This window comes from Chaetura pelagica, unplaced genomic scaffold, assembly GCF_000747805.2.
Source record: "Chaetura pelagica isolate M959 unplaced genomic scaffold, ChaPel_1.0 scaffold126, whole genome shotgun sequence".
NCBI lineage: Eukaryota > Metazoa > Chordata > Aves > Apodiformes > Apodidae > Chaetura > Chaetura pelagica.
In genome coordinates this window covers 178,161-198,000 of record NW_009953787.1, presented here as the reverse complement: position 1 = coordinate 198,000, position 19,840 = coordinate 178,161, and positions in this window count along the sequence as shown.

Here is a 19,840-nt window from a genome sequence, read left to right as displayed (position 1 = left end):
GATTTCTCTATTGTATCCTGCAAGCCAGAATAATCCTCCATCAAGAACAAACTGCTGTCATTTTCCCTTCCATCTGTGAATTTTGGCTTCAGTCAACTTCATGATTTTCACAAAGTGTGAAATTGAAATCCTATGCTTTAAAAGCAACCCAGTCAGCCCTGCAAGATCTTCCTACAGCCATGTCTATGGCTGTGGATGCAGTTTCCCTAAACAGACTAAAAAATACCTGACTGCACCAGGCTGAAGTAGGGTTCCCTGATAAGAGATATACTTGACAAAAAGAAACAAACACTTTCCACATCTCCATCAGTTCCACTGGCTAAACATTCTCCTTTTTCAATGCTTTGTTTACAGTTTATCATTCTCCTTCTGATTTCTCTTTAAAGCTTTCCTCTCTGAAGTACTGGTGAAAACCCACAGACAATAATTTAGACTTATCAGGTGAGTGCTCTCTTCCTTCCCCACTTTTTGTGCTCTGTGCTTGTTCTGCCTTTCTGGCTGTCTGTGCTGGTGATCTCTTGGATCTCAAGCTATCTCTGGGAAGACAAACACATGAGCGCATTGTAAAAGCAGACCAGTAAGACAGAAGTTGCTATTTATAATATTACTGTGATACTGCCATTAAAGGAAAATCAGGTTGTTTTTTTTCTGGAGATGGAAAAAAACCCTAGTAACAAGTCTAGTGCTGCTCTGGAGTGGAGCATCTCTTCAGGTCCCCAACCACAGGGGAAAGGAAGCCTATAAGGGAGGTCCAGCTAGTGGGATCCAGCTCTCACCTCAATAGACTGTATGAAGGACACCAAATACAGGGATTTTTAACTTCATGCACTCAGGGCAAGCCCAAGCCCTGCACAGCAGCCAGCACTGAGAAGGGGGTGTCAGAGACTGTCCTGGGACCTGGAAGCCTGTCAGGCTCATGTGTGGTTCCTGCTCAGTGATCACTGAGCAGACAGGTGCTTCTGTTGTCCTCACATTGTTACCTTGTGAGATCAGGTTAGGGATCTGCTGAAGCAGGCTGACAAATTCAAAGGGAAGCTACTGTGTCAAACACAAATGCCAGGGCTGGTGGGACCTTTGCTTTGCTGGTAAATGCTGTCTGGATTTGGCTCTGGCACCAGAGGCTTAAGAGACTTGTTACAGCCTTTGCACACAAGCAAAAGAATTCCTCTTAATTTTCAAAGCCACACATTTCCAAACCTGATGGCAGCTCTGCAATGTTTACTTGGGGATTTCTTGCATTTTTTGAGACAGAGGTCTGTCAGTGAGGGATCAGACCATGGATGACTTGATTCCTACTTCATCATAATATAATTATGTAGGCTTAAGATTCAGTCTGCCTCCTTTTGAAAGATCTGTTCCAGCTGAAGTGGGTGGGTTTGCTAAAGGTAGTGCTGTGCTGCAGGGGAAGCCTGTCCCTATAGTTCCACATACGGCAATGCTCCTACACAAACCCCTTCTCTGCACACAGGAACACTGTGGTGGCAAAGAAGCAGAGTCAGCCAGAGTTTCTAGGCACACACTTTGACCAGTAAAGGTGTGCTCTGGTGGAAAACCTAATTATTTCTTGAATTTGATCCAAACTGACAAACAGGTTTAATTGAAAAGAAAGGAGTAAAAGTTCCTGAAAGCGGAAACATGTGTTGATGGTTTCCAAATGAACTCCGTTGCTTCCTTGTTTTTTTGGTTGGTTGGTTGTTGTTTGCTTGTTTGTTTTTAATGACTGAAAACCCTTGAAAAGTGGGAAAGAGAGGTTTCCCTCTGGCCCAGGTGAAGTGGCACAAATTCTCTGGCCTTCCTGTTGCCACACACCATCAGAAACTTGCCCTCCCTGGGATTGCATGTGTGAGCAAGTCTTCCCTTCACAGCGGGGACAGAGCTCAGGAGAAGCAGGGTGATGGGTACACAACCTCTCAGGCAGGGTCTTGTAGAAATTGTTTAAAAACCCTTTAACTGCTACTTTAGTTAAAGTGTGGAGTGATGCAGTTTCCTATTACCACCCCACAGTGGCTGTGATGTTGTTACACGTGGACTTGTCTATGGCTACAAAAGGGCCAAACCATCATCCTCGTTTAATTAGAGCTGTGCAGAGAGGATGCCCCACTCCCATGGCCCATTAATTCTCCCATTCTTTGCTCCCCTGTGGGCTGCTCAGGTGGTTTCACCAAGGACTTCTTACACTTTTCAGCAAGTCCCCACTTTCCGAAAATTGCTGACAGTTGTGCATCCTCCATGTGTGGAGAAAGAGCATCTTGTACGTCTTAGGATACTTTGGAGCTATATGCCAAGAACAGTTGCCTGCTGGATCTGTGGGAATAGTCAGAAATAGGAGTTTTCACAGGGAGTTATTTTTTATCAGTTGCTTGCATTTTAACACAAGTGACAAGCACATCACAGATCTTCAAGGGATACTAATTAGAAACCTAAAATAAGATTAAGGGGAAGATGCTGGCAAAGCCATTTGACTGTTCTAATTACCACCCTCCTGCTTATGCTGTGCCTTTAGCTGGAGTTTGGGTAGGACTGGTGAGAATTCAGGATCAGTCATGGGTGTAAAATCAGTGTGAGTCACGTTTCCCTGGTTTCCTGCATGGCTGCTGCAGATTTCAGATGGAAGCCGAGCAGAAAGGGGAGGAAGCTTAGCACTCCTTCCTCTAATTCAAGATCTCTATACAGTTGAGATGTTTCTGCATTTTTGGGGTGGTTCATATATCATTGGGGTTGTTGTCATAGGCCTTCACGTGTGATTTACTGGCTGCCTTCCCTGCAGTACGAAATCTGCAGTTTCTGCAGTTTCTTTTCAAAGGATGTGGAGCCCATACCCCTTGAGGAGGGTGCTAGGGGTATGACCTCAGGTAACACTTGCCTGTCTCAATCCATGTGCGTAAAATGTCACACATCATGATAGAAGAGATGTCAAGTACAATTTTCTTAACAGATTTAGCTCACTCTCACAAAGGTGTCAGGTGATACAACAGGGTGATCAGATGGAAAATGGGGTACTGAGACTTAATAATTTCCAATTTCTTTCATGCTGAGGCACAGTTCAATTTAAAAGAAGACTGGCCAGAGTGCATGGATATAGCCCCCATGCCACCATCCTGAGAGTGTTGTGTGGGTGCACAACAATGGGATGCAGTTTGGGAGGTCCCTCCTAAAATCAGTGGATTTATGAGAACAGCACAAGACTGGTCCCAAGCTCCACCTGGGCCTTGTTAGGCCTGGATTTAACAGATAGATATTTGAGTCCTCAAAATTTGTCCAGTAGAGTTTGGAACTGGAAAGGGAGGCCTTGACTGGTGATACTGAGGTGTCTGACAGCCTTTTCAAGAGAGCAAGAGCATATGAGCAAGCAGAAGGGATGACTGCACATGCATGAGGGTGTGTGTGCATAAATTTTCTGTCTAGATAAGGACTGTTAGCAAAGGCTGTGAAGACTTTAAAAGGAGAGAGGCCCAAATGCATAGATGATGTATGCTGGAGAGAAGAGAGAGGAGCTGGTGGGCAGACCTCAAACATGAGAGGTGTGTTTCACTTGTCATCATTGTTTCTGGGCCATTTTAGTTATGAGGGGAGAAATCTTGGGAAGCAGAAGGGAGCTTGTGCTTGTGGTAACATGTAAAAGCACAAGCCAGATGTATACACTGAAGTACTTGGAAGTAGGTGGCCACTCTAACCTTTGCCTTGGGTGCAAAAACACTAAATAAATAATTAAATAAATAAATGTTAAAAGTGAAACAGTCTATTCAACACACACTTTGTAGCAACAAGGATTACTGTGTGTGCCACTGTACTGGAAAGATGAAGAAGAGAAACTGACAGCAAAGCTGCCATGACCAACCAGAGCAGCAACCTGGAATAACACAGCATCCTGCCCTGAGGTGTCCGAGGAAGCAGGTGAGAAGATCCTGAAGGCATTAAAATTCAGGAGAGGCCTTGTTGCTCATTATGTCTTGCCTCTCTGCTGTCCTCTGTCTCTTTTGGGATATGGAACCATAAAGACATTTGAGTTTAATTTCCTAAGCTTCTGAGCAGAGGCTGAAGCCATCATACATCAACAGTCCCAAATCTGACCTTCGTTGGTATCACTGCAGTGTCAAGTGCAAGTGTAGAGGGGCCAGCTGCTGGATGATCCATGTGCAAGGGCTGGGGACAGCACCTCACTCAGCTAAGACCTGAGTATCACCTACCAGGACCATCTCTGTTGCAAGACATCATGTGCTGAGCCTCCCTTGTGAGGTCTGCAGATGTCCCATTCTCCATCCCCAGTGCTGTTTTATCTCCTGTGTCTGCCACTCCCAGGAAATCACAAAATTATCCCGAGACTACTTCCAGTTTCTATCTCATGGGAGTGAGATCAGAACATGTTTCAGCCTAGGAAAGGGAGAGGAACAGACATTCAGATACCTCCAGGAAAGGCTAAGGGGGAAGGGGAGAAGCCCATCACTTTGGCAAGAGGGGAGTTCCCCTCCAACATGTCAAATGCTTTGTTAAAAGGTGGGGAAATCTGGAGGCATGTTTTTTTTTAAATGAAAAACAGTTGAAAAAACATGTGCAGGATTTGTTAAACAAACAAAAAAAAAAATTATGGTTGAAAGACGAATGTTTAAAGACTAAGAAAAAAGAAGAGCTCTCCCACAGAAAAGCCTGAAGCTCAAATGCACTTTCTGTCCCAGGGGACAGAGCTGTAACCAGGTGCTGCCGGACGACCGACGTCCCGGCACACGCTTCTGCGTGGGGGGATTTTTGCATGAGCCATTCCTCCAGCTTGCTGGTCACTCACAGGCACAAAAGGCAGAAGTATGAAGAAATACACTGCTAGTGATGGCCCCATTTATCTCCCTGAGCCTCCAGAGCCTACCTATGCTGTCCCAGCCATGACCGGACACCTCTCGCTTCCACTTGTCCGCTTGCTTCCGTATTCCCAGAGGTGTGTGGCAATGGCAATGCTGGCCTGTCTGCTGCTACAGCCCCATCCCTTCCACAACTTGCACCCGTGCATCCTGCCAGAAAACAGGACTTTGCAGTTCCCTCTTGAGGAGGCAGAGCAAGAATAGGCCCTCCACTGTCTTCTCTTGCACCACATAAGCCCAGAAGGGGCTCTCAGCTCTGAAGGCATCTGTGGGCTCAAGGACTTTTCAAATAGTGGAGGAACACTGTACATGCCTACCAGAAGGTTTTCTATTCAGCCAATTATCTTGGACAAAACCTTCTACTTGTGCTTTCTGCAGTAGAGCCAAAATCTGCCCAGGCTTCCTGATTTTCCTTTTCACGTGTCATCCTGATGCAGCCCTTAGTGCACCATCCTGCTGTAAGCTCAGTAGATCCTTTCCAAGACTATGGACACTTCCAGCTGATCTGCACTCAGCAGCTTCACAGCTGCCTTTCCTGCCCTACAGAGCACCATCTGTCCCTGGTTTCCTTGTGTCCCTTGTGCCTCAGCTGAGGTCCTATCCAAAAGCTATTTTTTTCATGACATGGCCTTTTCTCCAAAGATCTGTGGCATGATAGGCTTAATTTAACAGAAATGAAGCACCATTGGCATTCATGACATGACTTTTTTTCACATGGTCATCAGGCACACCTGGTAAAAGGTGTGCTTTCTGAGGACTGTGTGACAGTCTCCAGAGGGTCAGTAGTTGGGAAGGGCAGGGAAGGCAGGGCTTTTCCTTCAAAACACTGTGTTGGGCACATTTCTTCTCTGTAAAGACATGAACACACTTAGAGCCATACAGGTCCACATAGCCCAGGCTCCACTCATGTGATATGTTGCTGCCAAAAGTGATGGTGTTGAGAAAGGTCTCAGAAGAGTTTTTGTACAGCTTAATGGAGCTTTTTGAACTATTGCACACAGATTTTACATCTGTTGGTCTTCAGCCCAACTCCTAGCTCAAAGCAGGGCTCACCAAAGCTAGGTCAGGTCAGAGCTCTCACTGCCTCTCTGGTGCCTGTCCCAGATCCGTACCAATCTCGTGGAAGAAATTTTTCTGTATGTCCAACCAGAATTTTCCCTGTTTCCCTGTTTCCCTGTTCCCACTGCCTCTTGTCCTTTCCTCTTGTCCGTGGCCCTGTGAGAGGACTTTGTCTCTCTTTCATCTGCAACCCTGTGAGGCAGTAGACAACAGCAGCTAAGTACCCTCTTGTCGTTCTTTTCTCCAGGCTGAACAGGCCCAGCACCCTACTCTTCTTCTCCTTAATAAATTATCATATTCTCTGTTGCATCAAAGTATTTTATCTTTTTTTCCTATCACTTCCTTGTATATTTTTCTCCTAAACTTCTCTCTCATCATGGACTGCTCAAATTTAGTAGCCCAAAAGGGCCACTTCTGGCCACACTCAACAACAAAGTGAATCACACCATGGGAGCAGCCCAGAGAACCACCCAACACCCTGCCATCAAGATCATCAAGAGATATGCACCAGAGAGTTGCTAATACCAAGATAAAGCCCGTTTAATCCCCCTGTTAGATGTCTTCTTTGCTCCTTCACTTCTCTCCTTCCCCCACTCCTCTTGCAGGTGCTGAGCTCTGCAGCAGTGCACTGCTCTCAGGGCAGCAGGCTGCGTTACCTCCTGAAGAACACTTTGTCCCCGGCACATCTCTCTCTCAGTCTTCACTTGGGTGAGCTGTTGAGTGGTTAAGTGTGGATTCCAGCCTCCTTGTCACAGCTCTGCTGGGCAGGAGTTCCGCTGGCGGCACCGCAGGCATCGTGCCGGAGATGAGAAGACCCTTGAGTCAGTCGCAGCAGCAGAGCGTGCAGACCTCAGGGACCTCTCTGTTCAGCTCTGCTTGACTGCAAAATGTGCAGTGGCCTCCAGCAGCCACAGCTCGCACCTGTGACATCTTAGAAGGCAATGAGACACACAAGCTCTTTCTAAGCCAGCAATGTCAGGCAATGAACACCAATTTGTCTGGAACTACTTTTCTAGGGTGAACCACAAATTACAACCTAGCTAATGAAAAGGTTTGTGTGCCTGAGAGCAACTTCAGTTTCTCCTGAAATAATTTGAACTCCTGCTGTCACCTGGATCAGGTCTCCAAAGCCCATGGCTCTCCATGCTAAGAAGCTATAACCAACCATGCTGTGCATCCTGGCAGCTTGGCTACCAGGCCACTGAAGGCTGCATGCCAAAAAGCTCCAAGTACTTGCTGGTGCCATTCATGCCCAAAAGCTGCCTGACATAACAGTGGAAAAACCTAAGAAAGATATTTTTGTGTAAAAACGTAGCCCTTCTCATCACTTTGGGATTTCTAGGTAGGTTGCATTTTGTTTTGTTTCACTGCACAAGGAAAGAAAAGCACTGGACATTCAGTGATTAGTTCTAACGTGATGAACGATGTGCTTGAATAAAATGGATAGGGGCACAGAATCTGCAATGTGTTGCAGACGTTTGAGAGGGACAGCTGCAGCAGGTTTCTTGCACAAGCTGCTGAGAAGGCGATGCAGGAGTAGAGCACATCACTGAGGGACACAGGTTTTCTTAAGTTCCTGGGTTTCCTAGCCTCTGTCCTCCTTTCTGTGCTTTTTGTTTTGTGGCTGCAGGAAAGACACTTTCTTTAAGGAGAGCTTGAAAGCTCAAAAGCAAGGATCTTTCTAAACTTTCCAGTTAAATATTTACTGTCCCAAACAGAAAACACTTAATTCATCAATTGTCTGAATGCCCTCACCTGGAGAAGAAGCACAGAGCCCCAGAGATCCTTCAACAAACAAATTCCTCCTCATTACTGACTCTGTGGGCATGACTGCTTTCAGGAAACTTGAAAGTTGAGCTACTCAGAAGTGCTGCCCATACATGTTTACCTTGGACTCCAGCTTCCCTCTTCAGACTAAATCAGGTACTTTTTGTCTGGTTTGCCTAAACAAGTACAGCTGAGGAACGAACACTGGAGCATTCCAGGTGGTTCAGCCATGGTTCTGGCTTTCTGTGGTATTCCTGTAAACTCCAGCCTCACAAGTTGCATGCTCCAAGCACCACACAGATACCAGAAATTCTGGCATATTGGTTTTTGCATTTATTTCACCTTATTCTTTCACCCAGATTCAAGTTTATCCTTTTCCACGAAGCACAGCTGACATCTGCAATAAGCTACTTTTATCTTGAGATCAGACTGCTGTCTGCCCTCTCTGTGGAAGCAGGTAGTTAAGGCCCTTAGACTTCAGTTGCATCTCTCTGAGATGCCATCAGGTTGAACTGGGAGTCATAAAGATGGCTGTGAAGTGCAAACCATTTCCCTGCTGCCTGGACGGGTCCTGTCAAAGCCTCACGGGAAGGATCCCAGGGTGTTCTGGTCACAATCTCCCAAGCATAAAAAAATGGGCTGAAAGACGCAGGGCTCAGCAGGAATAGTTTTGCAGTGCCCAGGCTGGAGCACATGGCTGCAGTGTGGTGAGCTTATTAAAATATAATACTGAGTAAGAGACCCAAAATCAGCATGGTAGGTTAAAACCGTCCCTACCCCAGCCAGTGAACCAGCAGTGAATGTGCCATGAGAAGTATAAAGAGTTTCATGTACACCGACACTTTCAGAGAAATTTCAAATACTGATACCAAATGTGTTTCCCTCTTAGTGATTTCAACCCTCAGATACTAAGTGGTGTTTAATGTACTTCAGAGCACCACAGAGAGAGCCCCAGCATGCTTTTCCTCCATGGCAATGTGGATTCATACCTGATGTGACTGATGGCTGTGCTGTTGGCCTGGCTGGAGAAGCAGCCCTTGGGAGACATCTGGCCAATGGATTTGTCCTTGCCTGCAGCTTGTGCTTGTGCTGGAAAACCCCAGATTCATAGTGATACTGCAAGCAAATTGCCATTTTCCTGAGCCAGGCAGGTTTCTGTGTGGCTGAGCAGTACTTTGGAGCCAGAGTGTCATGACCCCAGTGGTCAATGCTCATGAAAGAGAGATATGCAACACCAAAGAAAGCAAAGAAGAAGAAAAAAAAAAAAAAGCCAAACTAATAAAAGAGAGAGCAGGGCATGCATAACAGAAAGGTAGCATACTACATTTACACACTCATTCAGTACTGATGTGGAAAGAGCCCAGGCTGTCCACCAAAGCTGATACTCAGGTGCTGGGCTGAAATCCTGCCTCTAAGCGTCCTCTGACCTAGCCAGAGTCCAGAGGGCCATCACTGGCTGACCACAAGGTCCTGCACTGCCCACACTCCCACTGATTAGTGCCTTTCATAGCAAACTGCACCTTTTCCCCATGCTGGCTAATGCTGTTCCACCTTTCAGTCTCACCTGGAAGAGGACACAGGCTACAGCATCACCATAGGGAACAACCCTGGTCAGTACCGGTGGAGTGGTACAGTTGTATGAGCATCCAAATATCACAAGAAGAGCATTTGTCTTCTCAGGAAAGATGCAGTCCCTATGTGTATTTCAGGGCTAGAGGCAAATACCTCTTGCTGGTTGACTGGAGAGAGATCAGTGCGAGGCCATGGAGGTAAGTCAGGCTGGAGTACCTGATGTGCTGAGGAGAGATGGAGGGAACCAGGTTTCATCAGCCTGAAGAAGAGATGTCTCAGAGAGGACCTAACTACAGATGTCCACTGCCTGACAGGCAGTTACCAGCCTCCTCTTAGAAATGCACATGATGTCTTGTCTGAAAACATCTTGTTTTGCCCCTTGTCATAAGGGACAAAAGGGACACATTGCAGCAGGGGTCATTCTGGCTGCACAGGAGAAAAAACTACTTCCCAAGAGAGTGGTGCAGCCCTGTGACAAGGACAAGAGAAGTGGTGGCATCTCCACTGTTGGACATGTTCAAAACTTAGCAGGACAAGGCTCTGACCATCATGACCCCAATTTGAGTTCAACTGAGCTTGGACAGCAGAGTTGGAGCAAAGACTTCCAGATGTGTCTCCCCACCTGAATTCTATGTGCATGATTCTATGTGCAAAGCTTGCAGCTCCCATTCATGTGTTAATCATGTATTAAAAATAAATTTCTGAGTAATCCTGAAGTTTATTTGTGAGACCCTGAGGCTTGCTCACATGAGTACCAAGTGTAGGACTTGCTCTTAATTGAAGAGTGAAACATAAGTCAGCAGCACAATGTGATTGTTCAGCCTACAACAGTATCTCACAGATGGGCATGGATGCTTTCCCCCCATTCCTCCTCAGATGTTGCTCTAATAACCTATTTTCTCCAATATTATGTAGACATGTAGGAGAACAAATCAAATAGGCAGGCATTTATCCATGTGTTCCTGGTGGGAAGAAAGGTAATCTGCCAAGCCCAAACTGCCATTTTTAGTGGGTTTAGGTCTATTTGCAGTCTGTACTTCAGTTTTGTTTGACTTCTGTCAGGTTAGGGAAGGGTTAGAAATGAAGTTGTACATCCTTGATCTCCTGTTGATCTCTACGTTTTCAAAATATGTGAAGGCACCCACAGGAATCCCTAGTTCACCTTTACCAAGGACTTGGTGGTTTTTTATTTCTCGGGAGTGTGTCTTTTCAGCACCTCTGCAACAGGCTGATCTTTTTCAACTCTTGAAGACCAGGAAAGCCACTTTAATTTTAAGCAAAGCTGGCTTCACTCATTCACAGATTTCCCCTACCCACTCACGTCTCTGTGTTCACAGGAACTGAGAGGTGTTTGCCCAAGCAATCTAGCCAGAATCACTTAGGGTGACACAGTGGTTGAGGGACACCAGGTTTCAAGTTCTCAAGCCTCCTGGGCCCCTTTGATTGGTGATGGAAAGATGGTTTTTGGGTAGGTCTTGTGTACCCTCTAGGATTCAGAGGTTACTACAAGGTGGTAGTTTTGCCTCAGAAATCCACTTACTTCAGCATAGTTTCTCCTCAGTTTGGGTTTCTTGAGGTATAAGAAATCAGAAAGACACAAGTGTGTTCTGGGACCTTGTTGCCACCCTCCTGTTGTCAGAACATATTTTCTCCTGTTAGTAAGTTAACACCTAGTCTCAGCACAGGCCTCCTAAGAAGCTGCATCAGGCAAAACAAATCCTCTATGTCAACTTTAGTCCTGCTGCAAGAGTCCTGTGAAATGTGACTAAAGCAGATGAGAAAGATTTAGACTTGGAGGTATCTCTGGAGGCCTGTAGTCCAACTACCTGCTCTAAGCAGGGCTCACAACAAAGATAGTTTAGGCTATCTCAAAGGAGAGAGATCCCACCACGGCCCAGTGCCAGGACTACACCATGCTGGTGGCAAGTTTTGGCTCTGATTTCTCAAAAATTCTCTTGGACTACATGTCCCACAATTTTACTTAGTTCTGGATGCTGCTTGGTGGGTGCTATGTAGGCATGGAGAAGCCCATCCCTCACTGGCTTTCAAGGACTACCCAGGCCCTGGTCAGCCACCGAGGCCACAGGGCCCCGAGCTGATGTCTGTGTCTCTTGCCATCCACCAGCACCACAGAGCTGCTCTCCAGACCCTGTGTCTCATCTAGCAGCACTGCTGGGCTCCCCTCAGCCAGAGGCATCACGCATCGTTTGACTCGGCTGTGCTCCAGGAGCTCCTGGGCAGCCCATTTCTGCAGCCTGTTGAGAACCATCTGAAGGGCTGTGCTCTCCTCCAGCTGCTGCCCCAGTGTGGTACATTTTCCACTGTCCTATATCCCCTCTTCTAGGTTGTTGATAAAGATGTTAAAAAATAATTGGCCTGGTATTTACCTCGAGAAAAGGCACTTGCAACTATCTGTATTTCAGATTTCAGCTGTATTTCAACTGACAGACTGCTATCCTTGGACCTGATGGTCCATCCAGTTTTACACACACTTTACAGTTCACCTGTGAAATCCACAATTTAATCAGCTTAGCCACAAAAGGAATGCTCAAAAACAATTCTTGCAAAAAAAATTTCCTTCCTAAAACATCATCATTTGAAGACAGAAGCTTTTCTTTTTCCTCAGTTCTATGCTTTGGTGTTGATGTTGATGTTGATTGTTGAGGAATGTTGATGTTGTGCCTGCTGTTCTGAATAACCTGCTATTGTAAAAAAGAACACCCACTCATAATTTCATACTGGCATAAGCATTAAAGCTTTGTCATATGTGAAAACTAGCAGAGAAGTCCACCTTTTGTAAATCCCTAGAGTCAAAAAGGTCATGTATTGTCGACTAGACAATAAAAGAGATAGCATGAAGGAAATGGACTGGCAGTGCCTTGTAAACATCATTTCACTAATTAGAAAAAAGGAGCATTGATACTATTATCTTGGGACAAAAAGTGAGCTACTGGCAGGAGTTACACGAAGCAAAGAACCCTGGCTTTATCAGTAGGTTGGGCATGCTTTAATCTAATGTCCTGACAAAGCTGTGTGGTGAGTAATACCTAAAGCATGCCTGCCAAAGCCCTGCAGCCAAAGCAGGACTCTACCTGTCACTCCAGAAAGGTCCAAATGAATAGCAGGACGCTAATCCCCAGGGCACTGCATAGCCTGCAGCATCTGGCTGCTACAGGAGAGTGCAGATGATGCTTCCTTTGAGATCACTACAGGTGTGGAGCTCACACACCAGGCAAACACACAGTCGCTCATTGCTTGGGGTTAGCTAAAGATCTGGTATGGAAACTAACATGGTCAAACTCCCAGGGCACTGCCTGCCACAGGGTTTCAGAACAAAACCTGACTCATCTTCCTCCCCCCATTCTTTTTGCATTTCAAAGTTCATTTTGACATGATGAAGTATTAGGTGGGAAATTTGGACACATGTTCTCTGAACATTACTCTAAAAAATTAGGTTTCAGTGCTTTGCTGTTTTCTTAGGGAAAAAAAGACTATACTGACAAATCCACAAGCAGCTCATGTAACTAGTAAACACTTTAAGTTATTAGATCTGAACCAAGAAATGCCAACTGAGAAATAAGAAAACTGTGATTTTACTGTTACCAGAAATGTATCCAGAATTATTCTTACAGCACAAAAAAGGTTAGGAAAAGAGGTTACCTCTGAACTTGGTTCTTTCTATAGGTGACCATCAAGTTCATAGCCATGCTTGCTGGGCACCATGTAAAGAAGACCCTCTTGATTAGCACTTCAGAGAATCCTTCACAAAAGATCTGGGGAAAATTCAGCACCTCCTTCCACCTTAACTACCTGAAAGGACATTGTAGAGAAGTAGGTTCTGGTCTTTTCTCACAAGTAAATAGTGATAGGACCAGAGGAAACAGCCTAAACATCAGGAGAAGGAACACCAGGGGAGGTTTACGCTGGACATTGGGCAAAAAATTTTATCTGGAAGGATTGTGAGGCATTGGGATAGGCTGCCCAGAGAGGTGGTTGAGTCACCATCCCTGGATGTGTTTAAAAGTTGTATAGATGTGGTGCTTAGTCATATGGTTTAGGGATGAACCTGGTGGAGTAATGTTAAAGGTTGGACTTCAGGATCTTAAAAGTCTTTTCCAACCAAAATTATGCTATCATTCTGTGATTCCATGATTCCTGGAGAGGTCCTTCAACTGATGTCTTTCTATCAGTTTATCACTTCTATAACCTGAACTAGCCATTAGCACTGTGTGAGCTACAAGAGTAGCTAGGAATGTCTGTTAGTAGCTAAAGCCTGTGTATTTCACTTATTTAAAAAAATAAACACACTTAATCATACCTAGAATTACTCCACTGCAAACTAAATGACAAATACAACTATTGCCTGGGGGAACTTTCTGACTTATGTCACCATAGATGCAGTTGTGTTGTACCACTCTCACAGCTGAGAGAAGTAGCACACTTTAATTTTGAGAAAGTGTTCACAGACTGATAGAACGGAACAATTGGCTCTTACTGCTTGGGTACCATAGATTGTGACAGCTGCTGGGAGCTTTCCTGCAATTGCTCTCAGACAAAAGCAATGTCAGTGTGGAGTCAGCTTTGGATCTCTGTTTCTTCCACTGACTGGAGTGGAAGAACCTGGGTTTGTTTGGATCACTTTCTTATCACCAGGTAAAGGACAGAAGAAAAAAGGTGCCATTCTGGAGTGATCAGGCACATATTTAAAATTGAGTTATTCTTACTACCAGATCAATTACATGTATATTCTGTTACAGTGCAAAACGTTTCAGTGAAAAGGATGAGGGAGAAAGATTGCACCTGCCATCAGGATGGGCCTCCCTGACTTGTTTTCCTCCCCAGCCAACCCCACATCTCAGCTGTATTAATGTTTGTGTCATGCTTTTGGGCTTGCATATCCCAGAGGTGTGAGACATGTAAAGTTAAGGGTCAGCTTCAAGACAAAGACTTTGAGCACCTTATCCCTACTATACCAAAAGATCTCTCTATTGAATACTTACTTACTAGACCTGAGACAGCAGGGTACAAAGGCTTTACTGGTCAGAAGCCACATTTTGAACCCCACCCTGAAACCAGAAGCATGCTATTTTGTCATGTACATGCAGAAAAATACCCAGCTTAGCACTGAGCTGCCATTTCCTGCCCTAGTTTCAACTTTCAGGCTGATTTAAGGTGGAGCTCTTGTGGAGTGACTGTGATGTTGAATCTCCTAGTGATAACTACACTGCTGATGAAAGCAGTGTCAACATCTGAAAGCTGTGGCTGTGGTCTGCTGGCCAATGGGAAGGAGAAGAAAGTCCCAGCGGATTCACTGCTACTCATTCCACGAGGAAAAACAAGGAACCCAGCTCCTTCACCTGGAGAAAGCTGCAGCTGCAAATGCTGACACCCCTCGGCTACAAAGCTGACATACTTAATCTTCCAGGAACCAGCTAACAACTCTTGTATCACAGCCTGATTAAGCATTGACTTTTTTCTCTCTCCCAGACCCCGAGCAGATCCTTACACAGGGAAGAGCCCTGGGCTGCCCTGGCAGCCACACAGAGCGTGGCCCTGCTGGTACATGAGACAGCACATGCCAAGAGGAGAGAGGTGAAGTGTATGAGAAAAGAGGTGGTGGCAGCCTAAGGCTGCTTCACATCAGTTCCTCTGCCAACAAAGAGATGTGACAATCTTTCAATTGTCGGCCCCTTGCAGACCAGTGGGGCTGCAGCTCCTGCTGGTGTGAGCTGCAGTGTGGGCTCTCCCACCTGCCTGGTGACTAGAACCCCATCGTGGCCATTTGAAACCAGAACGCATATAAAAGCAGAGCTTGCTGGTCTTCCAGATGCTGTGTGTGTGAGCTGCTTTCAGGGAAGTGATTCATGCAAAAGTGGTCAGAGATCTTAGACCCCAGCCAGGTTCTGCTCTTGGGCTGTGATAACTTTACATTCAGTTATGTACTTTAAGCATACCCCATTCAACAAGCTCAGTCGTTGTAGTGAAAATATCTCTTCTGCTTATCTTTGGAAACATTCCTCCCCCACACCCCTCTGCATTTTGAAGGCTTGGGTTTCAAGTTCACATATATCAGAACAGAAAATAGCAGGACATGCCCTATCATGTCCTGGACACCCTAAGCCAAAAATGAAAGAGCTGCACCCTTTTCCCCTCATACAGATTCAGCTTTTATATGCACTTAAAATGTGCACATAAAGCTTTATCACACCCAAACCATTTTGAAAGAAACAAGCAGTCACCTTAACTATTAGAATTTTGAAGGACAGTAATTCCAGAGCAATTTTACCACTCCCTCTGAGAGTCTTTTGTATTTGAAACACTCTGTATGTCTTATAAAAAAAACAGCCCAGAACATATTAATCAAATTATCGGCACAGGGAATAATTACTTAGGCAGGCACTTAAAATTTTCTCTGCACTCCTAGTGAGTCCAGAACAGCCGCTAGCCCATCTCACTCTGTAATGGGCTTAACACTGATTAGGTATATATTTTGTTAAAAAGCCACCTTGGGCTAACTAATCCAATTCTTCATTTAAACTCCAAAGGTCGAGCTGAAATGGTGTTTCTCCTTGAGCAGTTTTCAGAACAGGATGCTAACACAGTTTGTGAGCCCAGAAGTTTCACTCCTCTGTGTTTTGGTTTTTTTCCAGATAGATGTTTTATTTTGGTGTTTCATGGACATCCCTTAAAATGTGCAATAGCTTTGAGGCTCATCACTTCTGGAAAGGCATCAGCCTTGGGTGCACACACAGTAGGGATCTCCAGCACCAGGGGTTTACGTCCTTCCTGAATTTTGCAACCACGATGCAAAAGAGCCAAGAGAACAACTCCATGAATTATATGATTGTAATGAAACAGAAGGAATTTAGCTTTTGCCTGCCTGTGTATCTCCTCAGGTGTGTAGATGTGAGCATTTTCACAACAATGAAATACAGCGCAAACAAAGAAGGCACAAACACCTAGTGATAATTGAATAGTTATAGGCATCAGCCAAGCACTACTTTCCTCTATGTCTCCAGGCAAAATTTAATACAAAACCCACAGCGAGTATTTTCTTAAAATATGCCTGCAATTATGCTAGACACAAGTGTCATACTCTGGAGACAGAAGCATATTCCTGGATTGAGAAGTAATCTTCAGGTCCTGAAGACCCCACAAAGCTCTATTGAGATCCACCTAGTAATTTAATTACAGAGTTATCACCAGACCACTATGGCAGAAAGGCATGTGAAATCTATTTCTTGACCCTGTAGCAAAGATAATCTTTTGGATAAAGCCTTATGGGTTTTTGACTGTGATCTGGGAAGTCAAATCCAAACAGCAGCAATACTTTCCTTAATGTGCAGAATCCAGCACACAAAAGCTCAGAGTAAGAGGCACCAAAGAATAATTATTAATCCCCTCTCCCTTTTGCCTTTGCCTTTCTCAGCAAAAGATTGAGGTTGCAGGTCAGCCCCTTCCTTCTGAACATCTCAGAACTTTGTGCACCGGATCACCAGCAGCATGTTTCCATTCTGGAGATTTCTGCACCTGGAGGAGGACAGAGGTGACCTCAAGGGCCATAGCCTGAGCCTGACTGCAGTCAGGACCACCTGCAAACAATGTCTTAGCACATTTCCTTGTGCACTGGTGCATCTCTCATGAGCTGACTGATTCTCAGTTCATTTTAGGGCCTAATCACCAAAATGTGCTGCAGCTTTGCAGCAGCCAGCATGAGGGAGAGATTTCTCAGAGTCCTACATTGCCCCACACGTTTCTAAAAACCCTGCTTCCATAGACACAGGATTATTAAATGTTCTTGGCTTTCAACTAGAACAATAGCAGTAACGGAGGTAGTGAAAACATGTGACACTTGAACCCGAAGTTTTTGGGAAAATGGAACTTAGCCTTCATTATTAATTAAAAATTCATTATTATAAAACAACACTTTGCCTCTCAATTTGTTAATACTTCATAGAAGGCAATACTGGGCATAATGCCACAGTCAGATATGGCGATGTATCTATTACATTACAAAGTGAAGACACACACATCCAGTTTAACTACAATGAAACCTGCTTATCTAGAAATTAACTACCCCAAACATGTGAGTGTAGCTTGACATGACTGTCTCCTGGGCATGTTACCTGTTCCTGGCATTTTAAAGACATTCAGAGATACAATTAACTGTCAAAGCACAAGGAAGCAAAAGAATCAAGTTGTTATATATCCTTAGCACATGAACTCCAGGAATTTTAGCCATTCCTGAAATCTGTTTAATGAGAACAGATGAGTAATCTGCTATTCTGGCTACAAAAATCTTGAACAAAACCCAGAAGTCATTCCTTTCCAAAAGGTGAAGTAAAGCTCCTCCTAAACTCTGCCTGGTTTGTGCAATCCTGGAAAAAACCTTGGATGCAAGGAAACATACACCAGCTTTAATCCTGGAGAGGTCAGAAAGATTACTTCCAATCACCTCTGGGGAAATGCAAACTTGCTTTCCAGTGCACAGAAATTAGTCAGCTCTCATCTTACAGGAGCAGCTTCTGCTTTTGGAGGTTCACAAGGGATAGGTCAAATCTCTTAGCTATTTCTGTTAGAAAACAAATAATTTCCTGCATTAAAAACAAAATAAATAAAAATCTTTCTAGTAGATGGAGGGGAGCAGGAAGGCTGTACAAGATATTTAATCCTTTTTTGAGGCTGTGGTTTTTGTTGTTGTTTTTTCGTTGTTGTTGTTTTTTCGTTGTTGTTTCTGCTCATGGTAACAATATCTTCTGAGAGACAGTTGAATCTTCTGGAGCTTTTCTTTGCCTTGTGCTGCTGCAGAAACAAGAGCAAACAAACAGAAAACTGTGTCAGAAGCCAAGCAAGACCCCTTTACAAAGGCTGTTTTAATTTCTCCACAAGCCAGATGTTACAATGTAGTGAAGCTGACAGATGGTCTTTCCTAGTCGTAGGTTTAACAGGCAGTTACACCTGTGTAAAACCTGTGCAATGAACAAAACCTCTGGCACTGATGGAGCACCTGTTGCTTTAACAGGGGTTTTAATACACAACTTCTTTGGGTGCTCCACAGCCTCAAGTGGTGCTCCTCTGCGGAAGACCAAGCAAACAGAAGCTGGGAGCAGACTCCTGTGTGCTGTGACATTGTGTCTGTAGTCACACAATCTTCACCGTGTACAGAAAAAAAAAAAAAAAGAAGAAAAAAAAATTTATCCCACACAACAGCAGCTAAACCCAGTGGGAAACAGAAAAAAATGTAGGTGTAGCTATTTCTTCCCCACAACCTGTCTTAATTAAGTCTAAAAATGTCTGTAAGGCAAGCCCTGCCCCATCTTTCTGAAACCAGTCACTACATGTGCTTGTCAAAAGTACATCTTGCATTCTGTTCTGTAAATAAATGCCAGTTAGAAATTGCAAGAACATAGAGTGAAATGATGCAAATATCAAATAATAAAAAGCCTTTAAGGAATGTTTCCAAACACGGGGCAACGATAGCACATCAGGCATATGTACCACTTTGACAGAGGATTTCTAAAATCAGAATTAGTTCATGTATGAGTCTGTAGGATGAAATACATTAATTAAGCAAACAATACAGCCCTAAGCAGCTAGAGGTTTGTACAGGACTCTCAAAATGCATACAACAAATAATGAGAGCTCTGAGCCAGCCTCACTACTGTACGTGAGCATGTTCCACTGTCTCCAGGTCCTCTAGACAGTCTCCAGCATCAGGAGGGATGCACTGTCAAGATGTACCACCACTTTCCTTTCTGTACAGTTTCTAGGCCCAGCAAAAAAAGATTATGTCAGCACACCTCTTGAACACTGACTAGCACAAAGCATGTGGAGAGCAACTGTGCCTATCTGCTCAGCACAGCTGGAGTTTTGAGTCAAGTCTTTGGTTTCCCAAGACAGAAGGGAACTGAAGAGCTCAAGCACAGGATCACAGAGATCTCCTGGGTATCAGAGTTCAGGACATTGTTGGAAGAAGTGGAGGGAACTGCACTTCTGCAGCCTGAAGAGGACAAGACTCCAATGGGATCTATTTGCTGTCAGCCATTGCCTACCTGAGCAAGACAAAAGACAGAGATAGACTCTTCTCAGTGACAACAGGCATGGGTTGTAACAGGGGAAATTCTAGTTGGATGTAAGGAAAAACTTCCTTCCCATCAGTGGTGCAGAGAAGACCCAGACAAGAGATGGTGAAACCTCTGTCCTAGGAAATATCCTGACCTGGCAGGAGAAAGGCCAGAGCAACCTGGCCTAGCATCAGTGAGCCCTGATTTCAGCAAGGGGTTGGACCAGGCCTCCATATGTTTCTCTTCTAATTTACATTTTTCCATTATTTTTATAATCCTTGGTGTGGATTTTACTTTTATTTGACTTGGGGATGCAGGGAGCCTGTCAGCATTTCTGAGCTTGATAGCCTTTGGAGTAACTGAACCAGGGCTTGTTTTATACACACCTGTGGACCCACCTGTGGTCTGAGCATCCCTCACAAGCCACCTCACTTAGCAACCACCACTGTTTGCCACAAGGCTTTCAGATCCAGAATTTAGAAAGCAATTCCAGACATAAGATACAAGTTCAAAAGACCTCAGGTCACT